Source organism: Lygodium microphyllum, chromosome 19 (genome assembly GCF_053477565.2).
Source record: "Lygodium microphyllum isolate KBCC chromosome 19, Lygodium_microphyllum_v1.1.10, whole genome shotgun sequence".
NCBI classification, from domain to species: Eukaryota; Viridiplantae; Streptophyta; class Polypodiopsida; order Schizaeales; family Lygodiaceae; genus Lygodium; species Lygodium microphyllum.
In genome coordinates this window covers 142,612,607-142,640,218 of record NC_141153.1, presented here as the reverse complement: position 1 = coordinate 142,640,218, position 27,612 = coordinate 142,612,607, and the positions used below count along the sequence as shown (strand labels likewise).

The following is a 27,612-nucleotide window of genomic DNA, read 5'->3' as shown; positions in this document are numbered from 1 at the left end:
TTTCTATGGTTCAAAGAAGATTAGAATTTTGACGTGAGCATATAGAGTTGCCTTTGACTTAACGTCCATGAAAAATGTTGTTACTCTCGTGCTTCAACTCTGTATGCATCAAATACTACTTTGAGCAAGGGAGGATAAGGCTGAATTACGACGCTAAAGAGCTTCCAATAAGTTTGACGTCTCAAGTCTCTCTTTGAATTATATGATATAGATTCTAGAGCTTGTGGGCTATCTACAATGTTACCTTGGACGGATGATATGTATCGGATTATGTATAAAGATTGAAGGCTTCTATTTGAGGATAATATGGTCCCTGATACCATATATAAGTTTGAAAGATGGATCTATCTCAAATATTTTAGGTTATATTGATAAGGAAAAGGCCTTCTTCAACCTTTGGAAGTACCATATCTACTCTGTCAAAAACACATTCTAATCACTTCTCTTCTCATGTATTTCCATGACATATGTAACCAATCGAATGAAAATCCTATTTATTATTTCACTCCATGTATACACCTTGAATTGATTAAACTTCATCATCCCTTGCTCCCATCTTGCTAAGATCCCTATGGCAAGCAACATTCACAGACCCCCCCTCCGCGCAAATTCTGTGCGACAGCTGGTGAACCCAACGTGAAAGCATCGCTTCTGATTGATGAGATGGGAGATTCTTAAAATACTCCACCCACTTCATCATCGAGTGCTTCTTCCTTTCAACCAAAAATATGAAGAATTTATTACAAAATCTCTTTGGCTATTATGATGCAGAATCAACAGATGCATTTATCTGTGCAGCAACAACAACAACTACATCAACAACAATTGGATCAACAACGAATGCTACATCAAGAACAAGAGCATACACATGGAGCAACCAAAGCGATCAAGGCCATGGTAAGTGAACCTAAATTATTTGAAGGCCGGAATGTCTCAGCTTATCTTAAAACTTTTAAAATCCAGATGCACGTTTCTGGAGTCCTTACCAACTCGAGCAATTATTTCTTATGACTTGTCACACCTACTTTGTGGGTTAGAGTGACTGATTTATTTGTGCAAGATTCAAATTGGAATGTCTTCAAGAAGGTGCTCAAAGATGAATATTTCCTGGAGGATTATGGTATTGCTACTCAGAAGAGATTCAGAGAGTGGGTCTATCAGCCCAACAAAGGACTTGTTGTCCTTTGTTGCTTCCCAGTTATTGCGCGAGTTTGAAGAACGCTACAACCAGTTGGATACACTTGAACAAAGTGCCCTAAACTTGAAGAAAGTGGAGTTATTCTTGTAGGCAGTTGGATCCTGCACTTCAAGACAATTTGGGTGAGCTTCTTGAAGACCGTACCCAGCCTATGGGATTGAAGACTCATTGGTAAGATGTTGTTGATACTGTTTCCACATTGACGAAGAGGCAGAGATGGAAGGCTCGCTTACAAAATGGTATGCAAACACCTCTAACGATGTCATCTCCTACCTCCACTTCTCCCACTTCTCCTATTGCTCCTTCCACTTCTTCTCCTACCTCTCATTCCATGTCTATGCCTACCTCTATGCCTATGCCTATGCCTATTCCTACGGTAGTTGTCAGGCCATCAGCCAAACCAACTGTAGAAGACATGGTGGAAGAAATTTCAAAGAACTTGAAGGATCTTCATATAAAGATTTCCACAAGAGTCAACAACCACTTAACCTAGCTCCAATTTATGTTCCTTCTTCTTCTACTACTATGAATTCTTCTAGAAATAATCATGTTCACCGCTGCATATGGTGCGATAGTCCAGACCATGAGCGTAAGGACTGTTAAGACTTTGAAGAGGCGATAGGATTAAAGTTGGTGGTATGGAAGGATAGGATGATATGTTTCGGAGACTCAAAGCAACCACTCAAAACGAATTTTGGCAAAGGAGATATGAAGAAATGATTAGAGGAAACTCTTTTAGGTTCTTCTTATGTAAAGCAAGAGGTGGCAAGAGAAGCTATTGCCTATGGTCTTCAATTGGAGTAGTTATCGAAAGATAAATCTCCTTTATGGTCCTATGCACTGCATGCGAAAAAGAAAGGTAAAGATTCTTCATCTGAACTTTCATTCATAGGAGATGCAATTAGAAAAGGAACCGGATGGAATGATCACATAGATGTCTTCTCTATCTATGCTTATATTGCAAAATCTCAAGGATTTGAAGCACTTGTTGAAGAAAAGTGCAAAAGAGATAATGATCAACCTGAAGGATCAAAGAAGGCAACTAGTAGGAGTGAGCCAGTTCTTCAGCCTTCTTCTTCACGATTTGAGCAGAGTATGGCTGACATGAAAAAGACAAAAGTGTAAGAAGACCAAAAGGCCCCAAAGTTAAAGGATTCGAAGCCGAAGAAGCAACCTGGATTCAAGCCGCTATCTGACATCAAGACTTCCAAAGACTTGAAAAAGGTACTTGAAGATTGAATTCTTAATTGCAAAATTAAATTTACACTTGGATTAGTTTTGGGGATTGCCAAGAGAGAATTCCATGATGTTATCATTGACATCATAAAAAGAAAGCACCAAATTATTGAAGAACAATCACAAGATATGATCCATTGAGAGGCTTTAGCTGTTGCCGATGCTATTCTCTATGGATTATAGATTGAAGAGGTTGATTTTGAAGAAGAAATCATCGAGGAATCTACAGATGGAGCTCTATGTATGCAGTCCAAGAAGTCTCTTCATCCTTTACTTCAGCCCGTGCAGTATAATGAGAGCGAAGATGCACCTACATTGGTGCCTCGAAGCCATTTTTCTCAAAGTCACTGGGCTCGTGCGACTACAGAAACTATCGTCAAGCTTGGTGAGACTGAGACTCCTTGCGTTGCACTTTTGGATCATGGTTTCAAGAATAATGTAATTGTGTGAGGTTTATATGATACTGGTAGATGGCTAGTTGATGTTGATCATGGTTGGTGCATACGGGCAGCCAACAATACTCCAGGGGGATTTATATGCTACTTGTCCAAATCTAAAGATTTCTATTGGAGATGTGGGTGAGTCCTATCATTTCTTTGTACAAAAATCTTGTTCTTATCCTATTATTTTGGGGCAACCATTTATTGCTGAGTCTCAAATGGAGACTAAGGTTCTGGATGATAGATCTGCCTATGCTCGAATCCAAAGCAAGGATGGGAAGAAAGTTATTGAGTTCATGATTGTTTCTATTAATCATCAGCGGAATAAAGATTCCTTGAGGGATTCCCTCTTCCAGCAAGAGAGCTAGGTTTTTGTTGTGGGTACCACTGTCTTGTGAGACGATGGTGGTACAAGTCCGGGAAAGCTCTTGCCTCTCCTGGCAGTGGTAGTTTTTTGTCATGTGTTTATGGTGTATCCACTGAAAGTACTTTGTGTTTTCAGCATATTTCTTATATGCCTAGAGCCGCCAAGTACTATGTAAAAAGAAAAGAAAAAGAATTAATGGTTGCAGGTGTTTTGCAGGAAGAAGACGGAATAGATGGTCTCTATGATGGCCTTTCATGCTCACATACCATGGAATAACTTTTGGTTTTGCTAAATGCTAACAATCAAGAGATGTCATATGTCTTAGAAGTTCATTCTCTGGCGATGTATTGTGAGATTTCTAATTTCATGCTTCATAAGGAATTGGGTGCTGAGGATTCTCAGCAAAAAGAATTCCTTACTGACATATTTCAGCAAAGAGATTCAGGTGTTGCTGTTTATAGATAGCAAAATTTATGCTTACCAAGGTTTTTTCATCACGAGGTGAAATGTGCAGGTTGTAGTAATAATGAAGCCAAAGTTTGAAAAAAATATAAGATAGTTGACAACAAGGTTCGACCAATTGCAAGATTGCTACCTTTGGACAATGATGAGATGATTAGAAGAGGTGCCATGCAACCTCCTTTGCGATATCTTGTAGGTATTGGACATAAGTTTTCAACTGAGACATTGAAAGAGATGAAGATTGGGACCAAAGATTTTCTACTTCCTGAAGAGGTAAGATGTTTTGAAGAGATGATATGCAGACATGGAAAAGCTTTTGCTTTCTTTACACATGAGATTGGATGTGTGGATCCTAGGGTTGTGATGCCCATGGTTATTTTTACCATTTCTCATGTTCCTTAGAATCTACCGCCAATTCTTGTACCGGGAGCTCACTTGCCCAAACTAGTAGAGCTCTTGAATGAGTGGATCGGGATGGGAATTATAGAACCATCTTTGGCTCCATATTCCAAAAGATGGTTCATAGTTCCTAAAAAGAATGGGACACTCAGATTCATACAGGACCTACAGCCACTAAATAAGGTCACTATTTGAAATGTTGGTACAGAATTTATTGTGGATGAGTTTGCTGAGGCTTTTGCTGGGTCTGCTATCTATTCTCTTGGTGATGTTTATTCAGGATATGATCAGTTCTAGCTTGCCCTTGAAAGTAGAGATTTGAATACAATGAAGACACCTCTAGGCCTTGTTCGAATATGTACGCTTTCACAAGGAGCTACTAATTCTGTTGCTCATATGATGAATGGGATGAACAAGGTTCTACGAGATTTTATCCCTAAGCTTACTATGCCTTTCATTGATGACTTACCTATCAAGGGTTGTTTGGAAGAAAGTAAAGATGATTCTTTAGATGATCATGGATGCAGATTCTTTGTGACTTCACATATTAGAGATGTTGAGAAGATTCTTTGCAGATTGGAAGTAGTGAATTTGACCTTGTCAGGGTTGAAGTCTATTTTTGGTACCAGAGAAGTTTTGATTGTTGGTTATATGTGTGGATATTATGGTACGAAGTCTTCTCCTGTGAAGGTTGATGCCATAGAAAATTTTTTGGAGACTTGTTCCTCTACTTATAAGGTTCGCAAGTTTCTTGGAGCTTGTATGTTTTATCTTATTTGGATTCCTCACTTTTCTCATATTGCACATGATCTTTATCAACTCTTGAGAAAAGGGCAATGTTTTTCTTGGGAGATAAAACATACTAAAGCTATGCAGAAACTCAAGAAATTATTGAGAACTGCTCCGACTCTTCGAAAGGCAGATTATGAGTGTGGAAGACCTATTGTGCTTACTGTTGATACTAGTCCTATTGGCATTGGATGGGCTGTTGGCCAAAATGATGCAGATGGGAATAGGTATGCTATTCGGTTTGGGGCGAAAGTCCTAAACGAGTGACAATGAAGGTATCCACAAATTAAAAGAGAGCTCTTGGGAGTTGTCACGGCTCTCAAGAATGATAAAGAGTACTTCATTGGAGCTACTATGGTGGTTGAGACTGATTGTTGGCCTCTTCTAGGTATGATCATGAGTTGTTCTACTCTAGATATTGCCATTCTTAGGTGGATTGGATACATAAATTCCATAAATCTTGAGTTCATGCACATAGTATGTAAAGACAACCCAGTATAGCTTATATGCTTTGACGAGTGAGGTATAATGATATGAATTTTTCTTGCATTGATGATGCTGATGATGGGGTTGATCTTGCAGCCATGCACGCTGATCATGTTTGTCATGTGACTGCTTTGGAAAGCTTTGATGAGTCTTTGTATAAATGAGAGTATTTGCAGATTGGTCATTATTTGAGTACAATGTTTAGACAAGATGGATGGACTCATGCAGACTTCAAGAAAATTAGAAGAAAATCTTATGGTTTCTTCTTGCGAAGTGGGCTACTTTGGAAGCATCCACGAAAGCAAGGAGGATAGCCATTGAGAGTTGTTTGTGATAGAGATCTACAGGTGCGTATCATGAAACAATTCCATGAAAGTCTTTGGGCTAGACATCGAGTTGTTTGTGTTGAACAGTGCACGAGGGAGACGAGGAATGGAGGATGAGAGAGAAGAAGAGAAATACGAGACACCGGAAGTGGAACCCCAAAAGTGTGTCAACTGAGCACACATGGTAGGAATATATAGAGGGGACATGGGGCACTATATATAGACAGACTATATATAGCTAACACCCCCACTCAAATAAAGGTCCCTTACTATGGATGAAAAAACCCTTGGGGGCTCAAGGGAAAAACCCACAGCTCTATATAGGCCTACCGTTATATTAATATTCAAAATATAAAATTACAAAGTTGAACTTACAAGAGCCTATTCATAGGCATCAAAGGAGCTACATCACTCGTGAATTACAACATCAATGAAGAAGGAGCTACATCACTCATGAGCTACATCACTCCTGAATTACAATAGCCTATTCAGAGGCATCAAAAGAGCTTTATCACTCCTAATGTTGTAAAATAAGGATAAGTGACATCACTGCAAAAGATAAAATCTCCAAGAAATTCCTTCAACTGAACTTGGGATGTAAGCAATATATCTATCACATCAAAACTTAAAGAAAAACGTTACAGTGACATTAGAACAATACAAGAACTATAGAGACGGTTCGCGACGCCGCTCTATAGACAACATAACACATGTGGGGCCCCATGAACAGAATATAAATAAAACAATTTGTCATCAGCTGGAATATAGACGCTCATCAGCCGGAAAGAATATAAACAAAATAATGTGTCATCAGCTGGAATATAGACCCTCATCAGCTGGAAAGAATATAAACGAAACAATGTATCATCAGCTAGAATATAGACGCTCATCAATGAAATAACGAACGAGGACGATCATCATGCGAGGGAACCGAAGGTATTAGCACTCTCTTGGGCTTATGACATCTGCCTCTTTTGATTCCCAAAACTTGAATGAAGTTGCAACCTCACTGATGAAAGCTGCTTGGTTTGGACAGGACTGATCTCTTGAAAGCTTCAAGGTACACTCTGCAGCTAACTTTCCGTCCTTCACTGCAACCGCCTTAAAAAACTCTAGAAGATTGACACGATCATTATGCGACAGCTCTGCTGTCAAGCCTGCTGAGATGTGTTGCTTCTCGAGCAAGATCAGCCTATGTCAACATGAAAACTGCAAATTATCGAAGAGACAAAATAGCTCCTATGAACATGAAAAGAAGCTCCTGCATAAGTAGCCTGGACTGTGTCACCAGCATGATAGCTGATAAAAATATCCTCATGTCCTAAATATTTTCTTCCTGCTTCCAAGTCCAAATATGCCCTTAAAGGTTCTCCTTGCCGCCTCGTTAAAGGAGGAGTCGCAGACTCAAAAAGCAACGCATCTGGATCATCACCTAGCACCTCAGACTTCATCAACATGCAAGTGAGGCCGCATTGGCAAGAGTAGAGATTCTAAAGGTTGTCTGGAAGCCATGACCACTGCTTGATATGGACCGATACATGCTTCATGTTCAAAGAACTGCAAAAAATTGCATTCGGATCTTGCAGGCTCGGACTTTTCGAATAACCTTGTCGTGTGTTTTTTTTTTTTTTAACGCACCACATCTCCATCTTACATCCCACCGCTTGTATGCATCAAGAATATCAGTGAAATTGAAGCCTGCTGCTGAGCTATCCTGATCTAGACCTGGTGCAATTATCACCGGTGGTGTGGTCCACACATCACCAAGTGTAAACAGGCAGACGAAAAGCACAGAGGCTAAGCCAACACAGTGCAGCCAGGACCTTCTGGAAAATAGTTTCCATGCAAGGGCTGTTTTGTATACAGGCAGATGAAAAGCACAGAGGCTAACCATCGAGCATCCGTAGGGCAAGCCCAGATTGCCAACACTAGGGTCTGATGCAAAAGCATCTGGGCCGAAACCATCCAGGCTTGGTCCATAGCCATCAGCCGAGGACTAAGAGGCACCGCTTCTGCGTGGTGCAGGGTCGCTAAGAAGGGCCCTGAGGAGTCAACAAAAAAGCACAGAGGCTAACCATCGAGCATCCGTAGGGCAAGCCCAGATTGCCAACACCAGGGTCTGATGCAAAAGCATCTGGGCCGAAACCATCCGGGCTTGGTCCATAGCCATCAGCCGAGGACTAAGAGGCGCCGCTTCTGCGTGGTGCAGGGTCGCTGAGAAGGGCCCTGAGGAGTCAGCAGGGTCATTGAGAAGGGCCCTAAGGAGTCGTGGGGCGACGGAAGGCGCCATGCTAGCAGGGTGTACAAAAAGGCGGGCAGAATTGCTAGCTAGGAGTGTCTAAGGAACGTCTCTGCTTGGACGTTGATGCCATCTCGCCGGGATGGAGAGCACCTATCGATCTCCTCTCTGGAGAAATACATCTCGGTGCTGCTGGATGTCCCGGCCCTAGAGTTTCCCTAGAGCTATTGCTACTGCCGGGGGGATCATCTGATTGGCACAGTACGGCAGGGACCTCGGAAGCTGCGACTGCTGGGGAAAGCCAGCAGCATCTGTCCTGCTGCTGATGCTGAGGCTGCCGCCTGTGGACTCGGAAGCGAGAAAGAAAACGCTTAAAAAGCGCTCTTCAGGAAGCTTTCTTGATCCACGATAGTGCTTTCAATTCCAGCAGATGAGGATTACAGCCACTATACTTGTTAGCCATAGCCGTGCATGGAAAGGAAGGAAGGAGAGGTCAATCGATGCACACTGCACAAACGATGCTCTGATACCATGTTGAACAGTGCGCGAGGGAGACGAGGAATGGAGGATGAGAGAGAAGAAGAGAAATACGAGACACCGGAAGTGGAACCCCAAAAGTGTGTCAACTGAGCACACATGGTAGGAATATATAGAGGGGACATGGGGCACTATATATAGACAGACTATATATAGCTAACAGTTTGGATGACCTATGAGAAGATCAAAGAGCATTATTGGTGGAAAGCAATGTTTAAAGATATCTTATAGTTTGTTGAGACATGCCCTGATTGTCAGTTGTTCTCTTCAGTGAGGCATAGAGATGAGCTTCATCCAACCTACCCTCTATGTATTCATTACAAGTGGGTTCTTGATTTGATTACTATGCCTGTTGATTTATGGCAAATGTGCTATATAGTTTTGGCACGAGAAGATCTCACAAATCAAGTGGAAGGAAGAGCATTACGAACAAAGTCTACTTCAGTGGTTTGTAAGTTTCTATTGGAGGATTTTTTTGTAGGTATGGATGTATTGGGAAAGTAACTGCAGATAGAGGTGAGTTGGATGGTGATGAGGCTAGAGAGTTTTTCTCCTGCCTTGGCATTAAACTTGCTTTGACTTCAGCATATAATCTAGAAGGAAACGGGAAGAGCGAAAGAGGCCATCTGCCAATTGTGAAAGCCTTGGCCAAAGCATGTGGTGGATGGGTTCGAGAGTGGCCTAGGTTGTTACCTTATGCCTTATGGGCGGATCGCACTACTCACAGTGTAACTAGAGGGTATATGCCAGCTAAGTTGATGTATGGACAGAAGCTAGTCATGGCTAAAGAGATTTGCATGCTTACTTGGAGTGCTTTACCATGGCAGTAAGAAGACATGTCTACAGAAGATCTTTTTACTCTTCGTATTCTTTAGTTGGAGAGAAGACCCGAAGATATTGAAAGAGCAATTCAAAGGCTCAAAAAGGCCAGAATTTGCAACAAAGACTATTTTGCTAGCAAACAAAGATTGAGGCCTAGAGAGATTAACGAAGGAGATTGGGTCTTAGTCTATGACAGTAGTCTAGACAATCATATAGTGCCATCCGCAAGGTTTCCAGACGATGGTTTGGACCCTACTTAGTGCAGCATGTTCATGACAATGCTACATATTCCTTAGCATAACTTAATGGTACGGCCTTGCGGATTCTGATTGCTGGGAGAAGAAAATTAGCTCTTCAAGAGAAGAGATGCTACAGCCTATTCAGTCGAAGAAATGGAAGACACTACAAGATATAGGCCTTATATCGACGCTTAAAGACACGAAAATGCAAATAACAAAATTTTCCCCCGTCGTCACAAAAAGTGTCGTTATTGGTGACGCCATAGAACAGTCGGTATCACCGTCGGTATCAGCGACGCTGATACCGATGTTGATAGCGATGGTTTGTGACGTACATAATGACGCCAATAACAACGAGAGCAGTAAAATTTGTGACGTTAATAGCAACGATAACAGAAAAAAAAAAATTTTGGCAGGGCAGCTTAATAGTTTCTGCACTACTGTGTACAATGCGCTTGCAAACAAAAACAATGTATACTGAAATCATAAAACTGATACATGAAATAAATACATGATCGCATAAAAAGTGATTGGTACAATCATGACATGGTATCATTAATACATAGAAAATGTCTACATAGATAAGGCGACTCAAAAATAGAGGTGTGTGAGCTCCAAGGATCCAAGGGCGAGCTACAAATCCTCGTCCCCCAAAAGCTCGTCCCGCCCCGCAAAGGAGCATCGAACGGACTTTGCAGAAAAAGAAACAATACATCAATCCACCATACAATAATGTATTCAAATATCTCATGGTAACTACGGACAAGAAAGATGAGTGACTTACAGGGCCGCCGCGTCTATACAATCAGTCGATCAATGCAGTGAGACTGTGCCTCTCTGCATATCGAGTCTCAAGGCCAGTTAGATCAAGATTTGTAATGGAGTGCTGCAAAGAAAACAAAATGCTAACTTTTAGAAACATGATTGTCAGTACAAATAATATTTCAAAAAAATAAACAAGAAAAAAAAAGAAAAACTTACAAAGTCCTCCAAATATGTCCTTGGCCGCCACTCCCAAGATGATGGACCACTCCGGCCTCGAGTCGTGCCCTCGCCGCCTTGTGCTGTTGACTCCAACGTCCTGGAGAATCTGTAGCCTCCTCCCTCAGTCGGTGCCAGTCGTCTGCATCTAACCACTTGGGCTTTGTAGTCCCACTCTTAATTGCCTTGCATGCATCGGATCATCTATGTGACATGTATGCATGCATGCAATCCATCATCCAGCCCGTAGAGAATCTATCTATTGCGGCTGGCACCAGAAAGTCCTCGTGCAAGGATGTTACTATGTAGTCCTTGCTCCCCTTCAGTATGTTCTTCCAATGATCCAAGACGTTGTGCCGAAAAATTTGTTGACATAACTCTCTCATGCGAACCATCACCCTCCTCCCCTCATCATTCATGATGATGGCTCCTGACCTACTATCGACTAGATATCAATAACCCTTTGGAGTCTGTCTAAGATGGGTCCTCTCCCATCTGCGTCCACGCTCCTGGGTATATCCAGGAGACCCCTGTGCATCTGTGTATCGACGGGGGTAATATCTCTCGGAGTCGCATCCACAGGGGTGCCACCTGCTCACGGCTGCGCAAAAGTCGGAGTAACTGGAGTAGATATCCCCACAGGTGTAACAAATCCTGGAGGTGACGTAGCTCCAGTTGAGCAACGAGACGGAGACACCGCGTCTGTGTCTCCACAGCATCCACCTGAGCCTGAGGCACGCTCCCTAGAAGGGCCAGGAGAGCGAGGAGTCGCACCTGTATCCCGTGTTGACCACGAGCTCACTACCTCTATATCTCTACAGCATCCCCCTGATCCCGATACACTCCCTCCCTCTGGCCCAAGTCGTGAGCATCGAGTTCGTCTGCTCAAAGCCGAAGCATCCGATCGCGCTGAAGCAGATCTAGCAGAGCGCCTTGAGGAAGATCGAGACAGCTCCTGGTCTGCCATCTCTCTGAATCTGGTGATTTGGTTTGGAGACATGCATGCGAAGATGTCCTGTAACTCCTCATCGCTCATCCCTCGACTCATCCTGAAAATGTCACTTGTACAGACAAAAAATCATGTTAGAATAATTAATTTAAATCATACAAAGCACTGTAATATAAATCATTTTAAAAAAATCTCACTTAAAATGCATATCTTATGTACCCTTATAAGCGATTGGTCAATGAATTGAGTAAGTGGATGCTCCAAGTATGAAGTATCCTATGGTCCCATGTTAATCTCTTGACACAACTCCGCATACACTGGAAGGTTGATAGACATGTCACCACAAAAGAATGAGTCTGCCTCGTTCTCAAAGAATTCTTGGACTCATGTATTTCCATCATTGTTAGTCGATGCTGGCCTCCACCCCTTGCAATATCGACCCCTCTATTTGCATATTATCTTCATCTATGCTCGGAACATCGCTTTGATCATATACTCTTGCACTTTGGGAAGTTAAAGGTATAACATACCACCATCGAGGTTATCAGGGGTTTGGATAGAAGATTACATATTCACAAACACGTACAAGAGAGTTCAAACCATTGTGACATAAACCATGTCGTAATACAATTAGCAAGCAAATGAGTCCATGCACCTGTTCACAATGGGCCGACAACACAAAGGTGTCGTGCAAATCTGTCCATTTTTTTTTTTAAATCTATTTCGAGAAATCCAGATGGACGGGTCAGGGTGAAGAAGGGACAGTGAGAGAGGGAGAGAAAGAGAGAAAGGTAAATGAGAGAGGGAGAGGAGAGAGAAGAAAAAATGAGAGAGAGAGAGAGAGGAGAGAGAAAAATAGTTAAAAATCATTAAACCTAATAGGGAAAGAGAGATAGAAAGAGAGGGTGGGGGCGACAGAGGGAGAGGAAGAGTGAAAATGAAATGAGAGAGGGAGAGGAAGAGAGAAAACGAAATGAGAGAGGGAGAGGAGAGAGAAAAAAAATGAGAGAGAGAGAGGAGAGACAAAAAGAGAGAAAAACCATTTAACCTAATAGGAAAAGAGAGGGTGAGGGCAAGGGAGGGAGAGGAGAGAGAAAAGGAATGAGAAAGGGAGAGGAGAGAGAAAAAGGAATGAGAGAGAGGAGAGAGAAAAAGGAATGGAGACGTGGCTCGCCAAGTACTAGATCGCTAGGCAAGATCGAGAGGAAGCGTGAGCTGAATTCTGATGTAGTACACGTCATTGACCGATTCAATATCCCGAAGGCATGGAGGAGATGCCGCGGTTTATGTCAACACGATAGTTGCATGGAGCCTTGACCGTAGCGTCTCACGAAGGGACAGAGGTCTCAATGGAGGAGTGGGAATTCTCGAGGGGATGTAGTCCAAAGCTGGAGGGGTTTAGAATCTGTTGTATCTAAATTTTATATGCGACATTTAATTTGAGTGTTTCAATGTACAATACAAAATATATAGTGCAGTGTGATCGCGCAGACGGCATTTTCGCATGGAGCGTATTGACAAATGCACTCCACAATGGAGTGTGGTGTCATGGTAAGGTTCGAGCAAGAGAGCCGGCAACGAGCAACGGATTCAAACATGGTTGTGGATGAGATGGAGTATTTTGGGAACTTGCAAAGTATTGTTACGGTGGATTACCGTAGCTTCTCCATGATACTATTCGATGTGTAGTGGTTCAAAGTGGTACTTGGAGGAGCTGGAGCAAGAGTTTAATCTCTCAAACATATTCTCATGAGTAATAGTAACATCACCAAAGCATTTTACTTTTATGATCCTAGAAAAAGAAGTATTTCTACATCTAGAAATATCTTTGTGGATTAATATGTAGTTTAGAAAGATCTTGCAAAAGATACAATCCAAACAAAACAAGCATCTCATTTCTCTTTCTCTACATCTCTATCTCTCTTACTCTCTCTCTCTCTCTAAAATTATAATCAAGAAAAACAAGCATCCCCCTTCACACTCCTTTCCATTTCTCTTTCTTTCAACACTTTGTCTCTTTTTTTCTTTCTTTATTATTTTTAATAATTTTTTCTCTTTTTCTCTCTCCTCTCCCTCTCTCATTTTTTTCTCTCTTCCTCTCCCTCTCTCATTTCCTCTCCCTCCCTCACCCTCACCCTCACCCATACCCTCTCTTGCTCTATTTGCCTATTATGTTTAACATCTTATCTCTTTTCCTCTCTCCTCTCATTCTCTCTTTTTTTTCTTTCTCCTCTCCCTCTCTCATTTCCTTTTGCTCTCTTCCTCTCCTTCTCTCATTTCTTCTCCCTCCCTCTCCCTCTCTCATTTCCCTCTATTATGCTTTCGTCTCTCCCCCCTCTCCGTCTCCCTCTCTCATTCCCTCTCCCTCTCCCTCTCTCATTTTCTCTCTCTTCCTCCCCCTCCCTCTCTCATTTCCTCTCCCCCTCCCTCTCCATCTCTTTAATTTCCCTCTCTTTTTCCCTCTCCCTCTTCCTCATTTCTTCTCCCTTTCTCATTACATATATATTATACAAAAAATAAATAAAAAAGAGAGAGAATACACTCTCCCTCTCTCATTCCCTCTCCCTCTCTCCCTCTCTCATTCCCTCTCTCTCTTCCTCTCTTTCTCTCTCATTTCCTCCCCCTCCCTCTCCCATTTCCTCCCTCTCCCTCTCTTTAATTTCACTCTCTTTCTCCCTCTTCCTCTCTCTCATTTCTTCTCCCTCTCACATTATATACAAATTATATAAAAATTAAATAAATAAGAGAGAGAATACACTCTCCCTCTCTCTTGTTCTCTCATTTCACCCCCCTCCCTCTTCCATTTCTTCCCTCTCAGTCTCCCTTCCTCCGCCTCTCCCTCCCTCCCCCATTTCCTCCCTCTCCCTCTCTCAATATATATACACAAATTATGAAAGCAAAAGGGAGAGGGAGAGAGAGAATGCACTCTCCCTCCCTCTCCCTCTCTCATTTCCTCCCCATCCCTCTCCCTCTGTTTCTCTTTCTCTCCCTCTCTCGTTTCCTCCCCCCTCTCTCTCTCTTTCTCTTTTTCTTTCTCTTTCTCTTTCTCTTTCTCTCCCTCTCTCTCCCTCTCTCTCGTTCTCTCATTTCATCCCCCTCCCTCTTCCATTTCCTCCCTCTCCCTCCCTCTCCCTCTCCCTCTCTTTCTCTCTTATTTCCTCTCCCTCTCTCAATATATATACACAAATTATAAAAGCAAAAGGGAGAGGGAGAGAGAGAATGCACTCTCCCTCCCTCTCCCTCTCTCATTTCGTCCCTCTCCCTCTCCCTCTCTTTCTCTTTCTCTTTCTCTTTCTCTCCCTCTCTCATTTCCTCCCCCTCCCTCTCCCTCTCTTTCTCTTTCTCTCTCTTTCTCTTTCTCTTTCTCTTTCTCTCCCTCTCTCTTTCTCTTTCTCTCCCTCCCTCTCCCTCTCCCTCTCTTTCTCTCTCATTTCGTCTCCTAAACAAGCAAAAGAGAAAGAGAATTAAACCCTAAACAAGCAAAAGAAGGAGAGAATGGACTCACCGATGAGATATGGCGAGGGTTTGGCGGCTCCTCTTCGCGATGAAGGCTCATCCTCTCCTTTACGAACGACGGCGGCGGCGGCGGCGGCGGCGACAAGCCTTCTTTCTCTCCCTCTCTCACGACGGTCGCTCTCTCTCTCGCTCTCCCTTTCAAAACGATCGACGAAAATGCGCGAAATGAACCGGTGCTCAGTTTCTGCCTGTTTTTTTTCCCTGTGGGGCATCGCTATTTGCATCGCAAATGCGACGCAGATAGCAACGCAAATAGCGACGCCGCTACCTGCGTCGCTACTCGTCGTCGCTATGGGTTTAAATCCTTGTAGTGAGATGCAAATTACGATGGACTTGAGCCAGAACGGGATGGAGATGAAGAAGTGGACGTTGAAGATGCTTTTAAAGATGAAGAGATTGCATTGACCGTCAAGCTGGGCGGTGATGAGGATGGGTAGTTGTGTTCCATTTGGAGGATGTGCACATTTGGAGGGGGTGGATGTCGTGATGCTGCACGTCTACCACTACAAACCTGAGGGAAAAATTTTCTACCAAGATTTTGGACTCTTAAGTTAGCATCATTGTTTTCCGTAGTGTATCTTTTGTGTTTGCATTTGCACGACGCACGAGCACATCTAGTTAGGATAGGCACAAATTCCTCAATGCATTCATAATTTTTTCGTGGAGCATTGGTCGATTGATTCCATATCATGGATCGAAATTTTTGTATTTCCTTAAAACGAGTGATTGAACATGAAGTTTTTTTCCAAAAGCATATTTTTGATAGGATGTAATGCATGGGAAGACTATAATTGAAGTGATTCTCTACTTCAGGAAATCATCATCCATGGTAATGGAAACAAAGTCACTTCTTTCTGTTGAAAAAAATTGAATCATGAAAGATCTTATCCTTGGAATCAAAATGGAGTATAATTACTTGAATATGATGACATTTCAGGTACTTGTCATGGAAAAAATTGAGGATCTTGGCTTGTGAAAATAATAAAATATGATGACGGCAGAACATTAATAGTATGATGACATTGACATCTTCGAACACTGCAAAATGTCATTATTAACGCATAAAGGATTGTGGTTGGATCAAGAAAAGGACGGCTTCAACAAACGGGACCCTCAAAGATGGTCGCCATCAACTTAGCTTTGCTTTTTCCATGATGATCTCAAAAGCAAGCTCGGTATCATCTATCTCTTCAGCAGGTATGATCTAATCAATGATGTTATTCCAAAGTAAATTGAGATAGTGTGCTTTTTTTCTGGAGTAGGTTTTTTGGAGGATAGACAATTATAAAAGGCCACGATTGCAGGATTGAGAGAAAGGGGGGAACGAAGGATGCCGTAGCAAAAGGGAGATCCAGGAGAGCTTGGGTTGAAGACGGCTAACAGAAGAAGAGGAGTCAAGATGGCGGATCGAGTTGCAACTACGACGAAGGGAGAGGAAACCAAATTGTCAATGTGTGATGAAGGACAAGCCGACGAAAATTTGTGAAGCTGCAGAGAGGGAAGACACAGACGTTGCAGAACTAAGGTGGTGGTGAAACTCGCTGAGGTGACGACAAAGTATCTGGAGCCACGGCAGAAAGATGTCAATGAGAAGATTGATCGACATACAATTCCGTGCTACATAGAAGATGAATACAAAGTGGACGAAGACAAAGAATGAGAACGAGAAGTCTTGCAGAGACGAAGTGAAGACGATGAAGAAGAAGACAAAAACAAAGCTGCAGACGAAAATGAGTCAACGAAGAAGGTGGAAGATGACGAGCTCTTCTGAAGGACTCTCTGGTTGTTTGGATATTTTGACTTCTGGAGACTCTTCGATTTTGCAAATGGCTTTATCTCATGGCATCAAAGCATCTCTCTTACCCATCCTTTCCGAGACGTGCCTCGAATTGAACTTATAAACAAGCCTGTCTAAGACGAGAAGATCTACCAACATTCCATCATCAGCATCATTATCAACATAAAATCTTTGCCATGTATTCATGAAGCCACCATGTAGAGAACCTAATTCTTCTATGGTCCAAAGAAGATTAGAATTTTGAAGTGAGCATATAGAGCTGCCTTTCACTTAACATACTCTGTCACAAGGCCATGAAAGCTGTTGTTACTCTCGTGCTTCAACTCTGTATGCATCAAATACTACGCTGGGAAAGGGAGGATAAGGCTGAATTACAACGCTAAAGAGCTTCCGATAAGTTTGACGTCTCAAGTCTATCTTTGAATTATAAGATTCTAGAGCTTGTGGGGTATCTGCAATGTCACCTTTGGACGAATGATATGTATACTGGATTCTGTTTGAAGATTGAAGGCTTCTGTTTGAGGATAACACAGTCCCTGATACCATATATAAGTTTGAAAGATGGATCTATCTCAAATATTTTAGGTCATATTGATAAGGAAAAGGCCTTCTTCAGCCTTTGGAAGTACCATATCTACTCTGTCAAAAACACTTTCTAATCACTTCTCTTCTCATGTATTTCCATGACATATGTAACCAATTGAATGAAAATCCTATTTATTCTTTCACTCCATGTATACACCTTGAATTGATTAAACTTCATCATCCCTTGCTCCCATCTTGCTAAGCGTCCATGTGGTGAGTGACATCCACAACCCCCCCTCTCCCCCCCCCCGCCCCCCCTCCCCCCCTCGTCGGGCGCGAATTCTGTGTGACAACATTGGTGAGTGAAAATTAGTGACTAGGAACATGATGCTTCATGAAGTCAAGTGGGGTAATACATACAAATATCATTTTTTTGTCTTTCTAACACTTACCCATAGTGGAAGTCGGGCTGATAAATGGAAATTCCAAGTGGTATCATGCATGCTTGTCGACACATGGTTGAGATATTTCAGTTTTGAGACACACGCTTCATGCAAGAAGACAAGAAAATGTATTTGCACTTCTAATTTTGAGTCCTCGATTGGAATTTTACGTGGCAAGGGGCATGTTTGCCATCTAGCAATTAAGGGGAAGCAAGGGACAACTTGAAAAATTCACGAAAAAAGTAAAAACGTGAGTAGTTCTTTTGGGGGGAAAAGAGAAGAGAAGTGTTCGACACAAAAAAATGAGAGAGAGAGACACTACAATAGAAACGAGGCATAGACGCGCACGTTAGACGCACAAAGTCGGGCGCGTCTATCAGAGCATCTATAAATGCGTGTAAACGTGCGTCTAAATAGACACGAATTTTGCGTCTATATATCCGTGCAAATAGACACAAATATAGATGCGCTATCAGACACACAATTATTTAACCACCTAAAATTAGCAATTCACATAATTGAAAAACCAAAGTTAATAATTATTTAACCACCTGAAATTGATTCTTGAGCATGCACATGTGCGCATGATAAAAACCATAGAATTGAGAATACACATTGAATCATTGAATTAAAAAACTAGAGTTAATAATTACTTTTTTATTGCTCTCTAATGAATGGCAGTTCCTCCAGTTGACAAGCCTGATATAAGTAATTAGCAGCAAGCGACACAAACCTTACAAATAGTAGCAAGCATTGCAATATGTATCTCGTAATTTCTCTATGTAATTGAAGATGATAAAAGATACTTCCTTTTTATTATGGAAAATTCAATGCTTGCTTTAAAATTGACTATTGATTCTTGAATATGCACGTGTGCACATGATAAAAAGCATAGAATTAGGAATACACATATAATGAATCAATAAGCAAATTAAGTATGTTACAGTGAATGATCCATCTCATCTTCAATGAGATCAGCCCTTGTTAAACTATCTACTTTTAGGTCTATGTTACCAAGAGGTAACGAAACAAATAAGTCTATCCCACTATCAGATGTGTTGCTATATTGTTCAATAACTTCATCAATATCATCGACAATCACATTATTGTCTTCTTCTGCGTTTCCTTGAACATCATCGCAAGGTTCATCTTGTACTATATCATGCATATCATCCATTATGGTGTCATCATGCACATCATCATTATTTGTTGGATTGTCATCTGCTATCTCCATGTCGGTAATATTACCATATATTGGTTTTGAACGATTAGATATAGGGATGACATACCACCATCGGTTATTGTTTACCATTGGATGATACACAACCTGTATTTGAAAAACAAAAGAAAAAAACTTAAGTACTTATTATATTGTGTATATGTATCACATGTATACATATAAAAAAATTAGCCTTTGCATATATACCTGCTCGCATTGTTGAGGTAGTACTAATGTGTCATTCTTGTTTTGGTGAAATTTTATAGAGTCAATGATTACAAAACCACTTGGATGACGTCTGATTGTGCAATGCTCACCATTTGTTACCACTTCTTTAAACCACTTCACATCCAGTACATATATAAAGAATCATCTGAAGTCAAGCTTCAGAATATCTTAGATCAAGCCACAATAACCTTCCATGGTATCATTGGCAGTCTCGAAGTGAGCAAGGACACCACAATCTTGGGTATTTCTCTTTTCATCTATACGTTGAGTTCGAAGATGTTTACCCTCACACCAAAGTGCATTGAATAATGTGCACTAGTAGTAAAAGATAAAAGATCAAACATGTCAATTATTTATATAAAATAAAACTTATAGAAACAAATTAATTGATAGTATGTCTCACCTTTGATAAGCAACCTCGTGTGTATTCCCACTCTTCTTGAGATATATTAATTTCCTCCTCTTTTTCCATTCTCTCAATTTCCTCATGTAACCAATCTATGTCAATATGACGTGGGAGCGCATTTAGATGATCTGGAAATGAGACATTACGTCCATATCTAGTGCAAAATTCTTGTCTTTCGCTTTTCTTCTTGCCCTTGCTTCATTATATAGTGTCACCCATTTGCTCATAACATCACTATTGAGCACACAAAAACTATTTAACTTACGAAGTTCTTCTTTTGTTAGCACTTTACTCATTCCTTTTCCTTGAGGTGCTATAGAGGTCATCCTCAAGTCTTCATCATCTTTCCATAGTCGTGGTTGAGAGGGATCCACTTCAGCAAGATATTCAAAGATATAAACAAGGGATGATTGCACTAACCAACCCTCAACCATGCTTCCCTTAGGCCGTGCTTTTTGCCTCACAAAATCTTTCAAGGTTTTCATGAAGCGCTCAAGAAAAAACATCCACCTTACATGAACTGCCCCACAAAGTGCAATCTCATCAATCAAATGTACGAGTAAATGTAATTGAGTAGTCAAAATGGATCGAGGAAAAATTTCCTCCACCAAACAAACCACCTCAGTAGATAATACTCGAGCATCTTGCAATGTGTTTGGATCAATTTCCTTCGAGCTCACGTATCTGTCAAGATGTATTTGAGAATTGTTTATTTTTGTGTAGAAATTCAAAGATATATAATGAAAAAATACAATGTATACACACCTCACAAGCTCTCCCATCTTGTAAATGATATCACGTACATCTTTGGAAGCACAATGGGATATGCTAGTAGGAAGTACGAACTGAATGTAAACAATATTCATAGATGCAAATTGTCAGTAGAGGAAAAATTCATCATACCCCAAAGTTTACACATAGTTACGCCACTAATTACTATATTCATGGTTAGAGATACCCTTACTTGAATCATTTTGTGCCAATTGTGGGACTTCAAACCAGATAGTTGCTCCACACCTCTTTTCTTTTTCTTTATGAAGGCTCCCTTGAGACATCTCATACATCCTGTGGGTGTTCGAAAGCTATATATTTGTTCCTTCACTATTTTTTCCTCGTTCTTTGACAATATCCAAGGTGCATGCGGTAGCTCAATCTTTCCTCTAGGTCCAATTCGTGGCCAGGCTCATCTCATGCGACCAATGTTACGTAAATCCTCCCTTACATTAACTGAATCGCGAGCCCCTATCAAGTGATCCCATAATGTAGATACGACATTTTTGAATATGTGCATGGGGTCCAACAGGTGATTGATCTTGAGTTCAGTCCAGTACGGAAGACAAAAGAATGTAGAGAACCTAACAAACAAACAATATATTATGTAAACATTTCATCATGCTAAATACTTTAAAGTCAATCGAGAGAAATGCACTTCTTACCGACTCATGCCATGTGGAGGGTGGCTGTCGGCATTAATCCATATCTCCTTCCAATCTCGAATGGTTAGAGATTGGGGAGTCATTCCATTAGTAGGGAGAACATATTTGGGATGGTCAATAGGAAGAAATCGATGATGATTGTTGTAGATAATCTTCTTTAAACCTACCGGCCTAGAGGAAACTAGAGACGGACCGCAAATAGGACATGCATGATATCCTGACGTGGTTAAACCTGAAAAAACAAGTGAATTAATAAAATGCAATTGATTCAAGTCTTGAATTTCAAATATAGAGTTATATACATGTACCTGAACACTCTCCGTATCCTAGAAAGTCGTGCATGGTCCACAACAACATGGCCTTCAATGTGAAATCTCTAGAGGATGCAGATGCACTTGTATCTTGCACCTCAATACCTTCCCATAACATTTCTAACTCTTCAATCAAAGGCTCTAAGTAAATGTCCATGTTTTTTACCTTGTGCTTTCCAGGAATCAGAAGGGACAACATCACATGTCCCTTTTTAATTGCCATGGATGGAGGAATATTATAGTTCACCAATACCACTGGCCATACACTGTATGATGTGCTTTTGATGCCAAATGGATTGATTCCATCCATACCTAAACCAAATCTCAAATTTCTTGGCTCTTCTTTGAAAACGTGCCACAAATTATCTATATGTTGCCATGCGGGTGTGTCTGTAGGGATCCTCCATTTTCCATCACTTGAACGATGACTAGCATGCCATGACATGAGCTTTCCGGCAGACTTACACTTGAACATAAGTTTTATACGTGGAACAATCGGAAAATATCGCAAAACCTTACGAGGCACATCCATTGACTTCATCTCCACTTCGTATCTTGATTCGCCACAAACAGGACACTCTTGTGCGAACTCATGAATCCCACGTAATAAGACACAATCATTGACACATGCATGGATCTTGACATAATTGAGGCCTCCCAGAGATGTCAAGTAATGTCTTGCTTGCTCTCTCTTAGCTGGCAATTTGTTTCCTTTTGGAAGCATTTGTGATAATAACCTACATATATTTTAAAAGTGAGTTAAAAAACCACCAACATATATTTCTGTTTGATTTCAAAATAAAGAGGTTAACAATTAATATTATGATTCATATATAAGCCAAATTGAATTGATACCTACTTCAATAACGCATCCAAACTGACATTACTCCATCCATAAATTGTTTGCAAGTTAAGTATCTCAAGGGACGCACGAAGAACGGAGTACATACAACCTTCATACAACGGAATAGATGATGCTACATATAGTGGATCATCTGGCTTCGTAGAGTGACCTTCTCCCTGAACTGGTTGTGAAATAGATGGTGTACCATGTTGTCCAAAATCTCATCCTCTACGACTTGATGGGGCATTTCATGAGGGCTACTATCATGGTCGTCAGTCTCTACTCTTCTTGAAGACTCTGCCTCCTCGCGTCGATGTTTTGCAGCCTCTCAACGCCCGGGAGGGAGTATCTAAGGATGTGGCACCGCATCCTGCTCAACCACAAAAGGGAGTTTCATGTACGTTGACATATAATTCCCGTAACATAGACTAGCAATCTTAGTGGTAAAAAAAAACAATGAATACCGGTGATTTTTCTTGGTCCCATTCTCCATACAAGCTGAGGTGTGACATTGCAATTCGACGTGCTCGAAAAATACACCCTCGACAACGATTACACATGCATCTAATTTTTCGTCGTAGCCATGCATCTTGATTATGAAGATGCAATGTTTCATCCTCACTTGAGGATGTGCTCATTGACTCACCAGCTTGCACCGCACTAGGTGATGACGACGTCGACATGATTAAACCTAATTCATGACAACATCAAAATATTTGTCATTCATATGTTTACATAAGATCTTAATTTTAAATACACAAAAATCAATTTCCTTCGAGCTCACGTATCTGTGAAGATGTATTTGAGAATTGTTTATTTTTGTGTAGAAATTCAAAGATATATAAATCCCAAATGCGCGTCTACATCCGCGTCTACCTACGCGTCTATACTCGCATCTACATTTGCGTCTATGCTTGCGTCTATCTGAACAACATACGCACATATACACACGAAAATAGACGCAAACGTCAAAATTCAAACCATATTTAAATCATTTCTTTTCAAACTGCGCCTTTCCTTTCCTGCGTTTTTTGCGGTTCTGAAGCTTGAGTTTAGCCGACATGCAGTCTCTTCATGCCTCACCTAGTCTCTTCATGCCTCACCTCCTCATGACTCACCTCTTCTTTCATTTCAAACACACAAGAAGGGAAAAAGGAAAGCCAAGGAGAGGAAGAAAGAGAGAACAAGAAAGAGGAGAACAAGAAGAAGCAGCAAGCAAGCAAACAAGCATCACGGGAGGGTAACTTACCAAGGAGAGGAAGAAGAAGAAGGAGAAGCACCACCACCCACCACACCAAATACCCAAGGTGAGTCTCTCTCTCTCTCTCTCTCTCTCTCTCTTTGTTTCTCTCTTCCTCTCTCTGCTCTGTCTGTGTATTGCTCATTTGTGATTCCATTATAATGTATTGCATTATATAAATCATCAATGGCTGTCGTCGGTCTAAAAATCGGCCGACCCAGCGCGTCTGCTAGCGCATCTACATCTCAGTGTAGACGCGGACATAGACACGCAAAAATTGTCTCCTCTTAGTGCGTCTGAGAGAGCGTCTTATAGCGCGTGTGCTCTGCAATGCACATGCGATGATACACGCGCTGCACAGAAGTTTGACCTATAGTGTACACGCGATTTTAGACACACATTGACCTGGGATACGCGTCTGGCAGCGCGTCTGTGCTGCATGTTAGATGCGTAAATAGACGCACATTGACCTGCGATATGCGTCTGGCAGTGCGTCTGTGCTGCAGGTTATATGCGCAAATAGACACACATTGACCTGGGATGCGCGTCTGACAGCGCGTCTGTGCTGCACGTTAGATGCACAAATAGACGCACTGGACAGAAGATGAACATCAATGTTATGTCAAAGGCTTAAAAACTGCAATGTTATGTCAAAGGCTTAAAAACTGCAATGTTATACTTTTATACACATTAAAAATTGCAAGGTCCTATTGTGTGACATCACCTAGAGCAGAATCTTGTTGCGTGGTATTGATTAACTCCTAAATAGAAGTCTAGTTAGATCTAAAAGTGACAAATTAGGAAATGGTATACTTTTATATACATTTATACAAACATTACATTCTTTACATAAAGTGAGATTGAAACTTGTGTATTCTACATGTGGATCTCGTGAATTAGAGCCCTCACCTAGGTATATAGGCCTCAATGTGCCCTCTAATCTATGGATAGTCACCTCCACCCCTCATCCATGAGTTGCTTGTACTGCACAATATCCTCCTATGTTTTTTGTATGTAAATAAATTTGTCTTTTTCGTGTGTGTTTTTTGCAGATGTCGTATCCTGGTTCATCTAGCAATGACCCAGATGTGGATCGTATGAATGATACATTGGCCTCCTTTGGTAGGGGGTCAATGCATTTTTTAGAGGTTTTCCTAGTAGGGAAGACTTCATGGGAGAGATGACCAGACACCTTGGCCGCTCTCCCACAGCGGACGAGGTGTTCAGTGTCATGTCTGGGATGCCTCTAGCATCTTTGCCTGGCACTACTTCCCAGACTCTACATGCAGGTACTCCATATGCAGGTACTCCATATGCAGGTACTCCATATGCAGGTACTTCATTTGCAGGTACTCCACATGCTCCACGTGCATCGGCTGAAGCACAAGCATCTGCAGAAGCACGTGCATCTACAGAAGCTCGTGCATCTAGCGAGGCAGAGGGCAGTCAACAGAGAGGAAGGAGGGAGAGTCGAGGGGGAGGACGAGGGTTGTGTGGGGGTTGCCTAGGAGGTGGCGAGCGATCACCCGCGCTAGTAGATCATGTAGAGGAGGTTGTATGCCATTACTATAGAGTTACAGATGCCGGTGGCATCTTTCATGATGATGAGGGAAGGGATGTAATGGCGTACATGAGGAGCGTCGTGCATGCGACGTATAAAGATTGTTTCATTGTCTTCAAAAATCAGAAAAGCGGCTTGTGGCAGGAGGTGTTGAGGGCAGTCCATAGGAGGTACCCAAATCCTGAGGGTCAGCGATTCTCGGATGATTGGGGACGTACAAAAGTGAGGGATATGCTTCACAACAAAAGATCCCACCTCATGACACCGGCCAGGGACTCACTGCGGAGGCTGGAGGAGGGGCGTGGAGCCTACAGCCAACCACCTATGTGCCACCGCGTAGAGTGGAAGAAAGCCAAGAAGAAAGCAGCTGAGAAAGTGAAGAGTTGCCAGCACGCAGAGGCGCGACGGATCCAAATGGAAACCATGGGATCGTCGCATTACGGATCGGGCAGCAGAGAGTCGTGGGAGGCAGAGTTTGTAAGTATATTTTGATTTTTAGTTTTTTTAAATGTATATTTCTTTAAATTCTTTATATATTTTAGTCTAATATATTGTGATGTCTAATTGTTTCTATATCTCTAAATGTTTTGCAGACTACCATCGTTGGTAGGACACCTACCCCTAGAGAGGTAGGTTACCATCGAGGCCATAACCGCGCAGCGATATGGCTTCACTTTTATGAGGAGGGTCTCATCACTGAGGACCAATACAATCGGGCCATGAGGATTCGACATCCAGAGGAGGTATGTTTTTCTTACTTTCATATTAAAAGTATAACTAATTATAACTTTTTCTCCACCTTGTCTATGTAAGAAACCCTGATATTTTGTGTGTGTAGGCGAACCCGGATGTGGAGCACAGCGAGGAGGGGGATAGCGACGCTAGTAGCCATGGTGGTACTAGCGAGGATGTTTCCTCTTCAGATTCATAGAGGAGCACCATATCTCCTCATGAGGCCTTCTTTTCTTGTATATGTATGATATCTCTTTGAGCCTACTGCTTGCGGCCACGCTTTAGGTCGCAAGCACTCAAAACTTCCCTTGTAAATGCTTTGATATATAATGAATACATGGACTTTCACTTTCAATTCTCGTGCCCGTAAGATACATTGTCTTTTTCCCAAATACACAATATGATGTATGGGAGGGGGGAAAAAAAAAACCAGAGAGCAAGCTTTGCAACCACATGCTCTCTGGTTTTTTTTTTCCAGTTCTGTTTTGCGCGTCTATCAGCGCATCTAAATTGCAGGTAATTCGCGTTTATTCACGCGTCTATAATGCAGACTACACGCGCTCATACACGCGCTACATAATTCAAATTAAAAAAGGAAATTAAATATCTTTTTAAAAAAAAGACATTTTTTGTTTTCCATTCGCGTCTATCAGTGCTTGTAAAAGGGCGTCTAAAAGCGTGTCTATATGCGCGTGTATATGTGCATCTATTGCGCGTCTATTTGTGCGTGTAAATTCGTCGATACATGCGATTATAGACGCGAAATGATAGACGCGCAAATAGACGGGCAGATAGATGCGCCCGTAAGTTTTTCTCTATGTTCAAAAATCGCGTCTAAATGTGTGTGTATGAGGCCTTTTTGTTGTAGTGAGAGAGAGAGAAGAAGAAGAAGAAGAAGAAGAAAAAGAAGAAGAAGAAGAAGAAGAAGAAGAATCTTGCAAGCTGAAGAAGGGAGAAATTTGAAGCTCAGAAGAAGAACAACAAATTGTCAGAAGAAAGAGACGGTGAAGTTGAAGTTATTGAAGCTGTGGAGTAGGATGACAGGGATGCTGAAGTAAATGGGCTGATGTGAGTTCTCAATTTTGAGATGATGGTAATAGGAGACTTTTTTGTCTTGTTTTCTTCTACTGCTTTGTGGGATAGAGAGTTTGTAGATCAGTTCTGGTGTGTGGATATGAGTGAAAGACAACAGAGGGATATTCTTATTCACAATGAGAGTGATATTTGTTAGTTGTTGAGTGAGGCTCCCCATCAGCAGAGAAGAATGCAAGTGAAGAGTCTCTACATCTGAAACTAGCAGGGAATATGTATTATGGACAGATGGTGAATGCATGGGTTCAAGTTAGTGGAAATCTGAAAGGATTTGTAGCTAAGAAAATAATAGATGAGAGTTTGTAAAGTTCAAAGCTCCTGCAACTCTTCATAAATGCAAGATTTTACTTTTGGAACATAGTAGTTGTGTTTGCTGTATAAAGCATGCATGAATTTATGACTACAGACTCTGCAGAGCTGTTTCAGGGCAGTAGATCAAGGAATTTGACTTTGACTTATTCTGAAGAATTATAAATTGGAAAGAGAGCTACAACTTTCATTTTTGAAGCTTAGAGATCCAAGGTCTAGTTAGAAAGTTACAAACTGTTCTGTCTATGCTCCATGAAGCAATTTTTGTGCTCTATGAGGAAATAGGTGAATTCAATAGCATCTATGTCACCAACTTGGTTTCCCATGAAATTCATAAGATTATCCATTTCTATATGAGTGTAAATTCTGTTTTGATGCAGTATTGGAATGTCTACAGCTGTGAAATGCTTGTAGCCGTTGAATGAGCATGAAAATTTGTCGTATAAAGCTTTGATTACCCATGTATTTGGTTTGTATTTATG

General features: G+C 41.4%; 1 pseudogene; it reads right to left on the bottom strand.

Moving 5' to 3' along the window:
- Positions 1 to 6,890: 6,890 nt before the first annotated feature.
- Positions 6,891 to 7,993, bottom strand: LOC148020451 (uncharacterized; annotated as a pseudogene).
- Between the last annotated feature and the right edge of the window lie 19,619 nt (positions 7,994 to 27,612).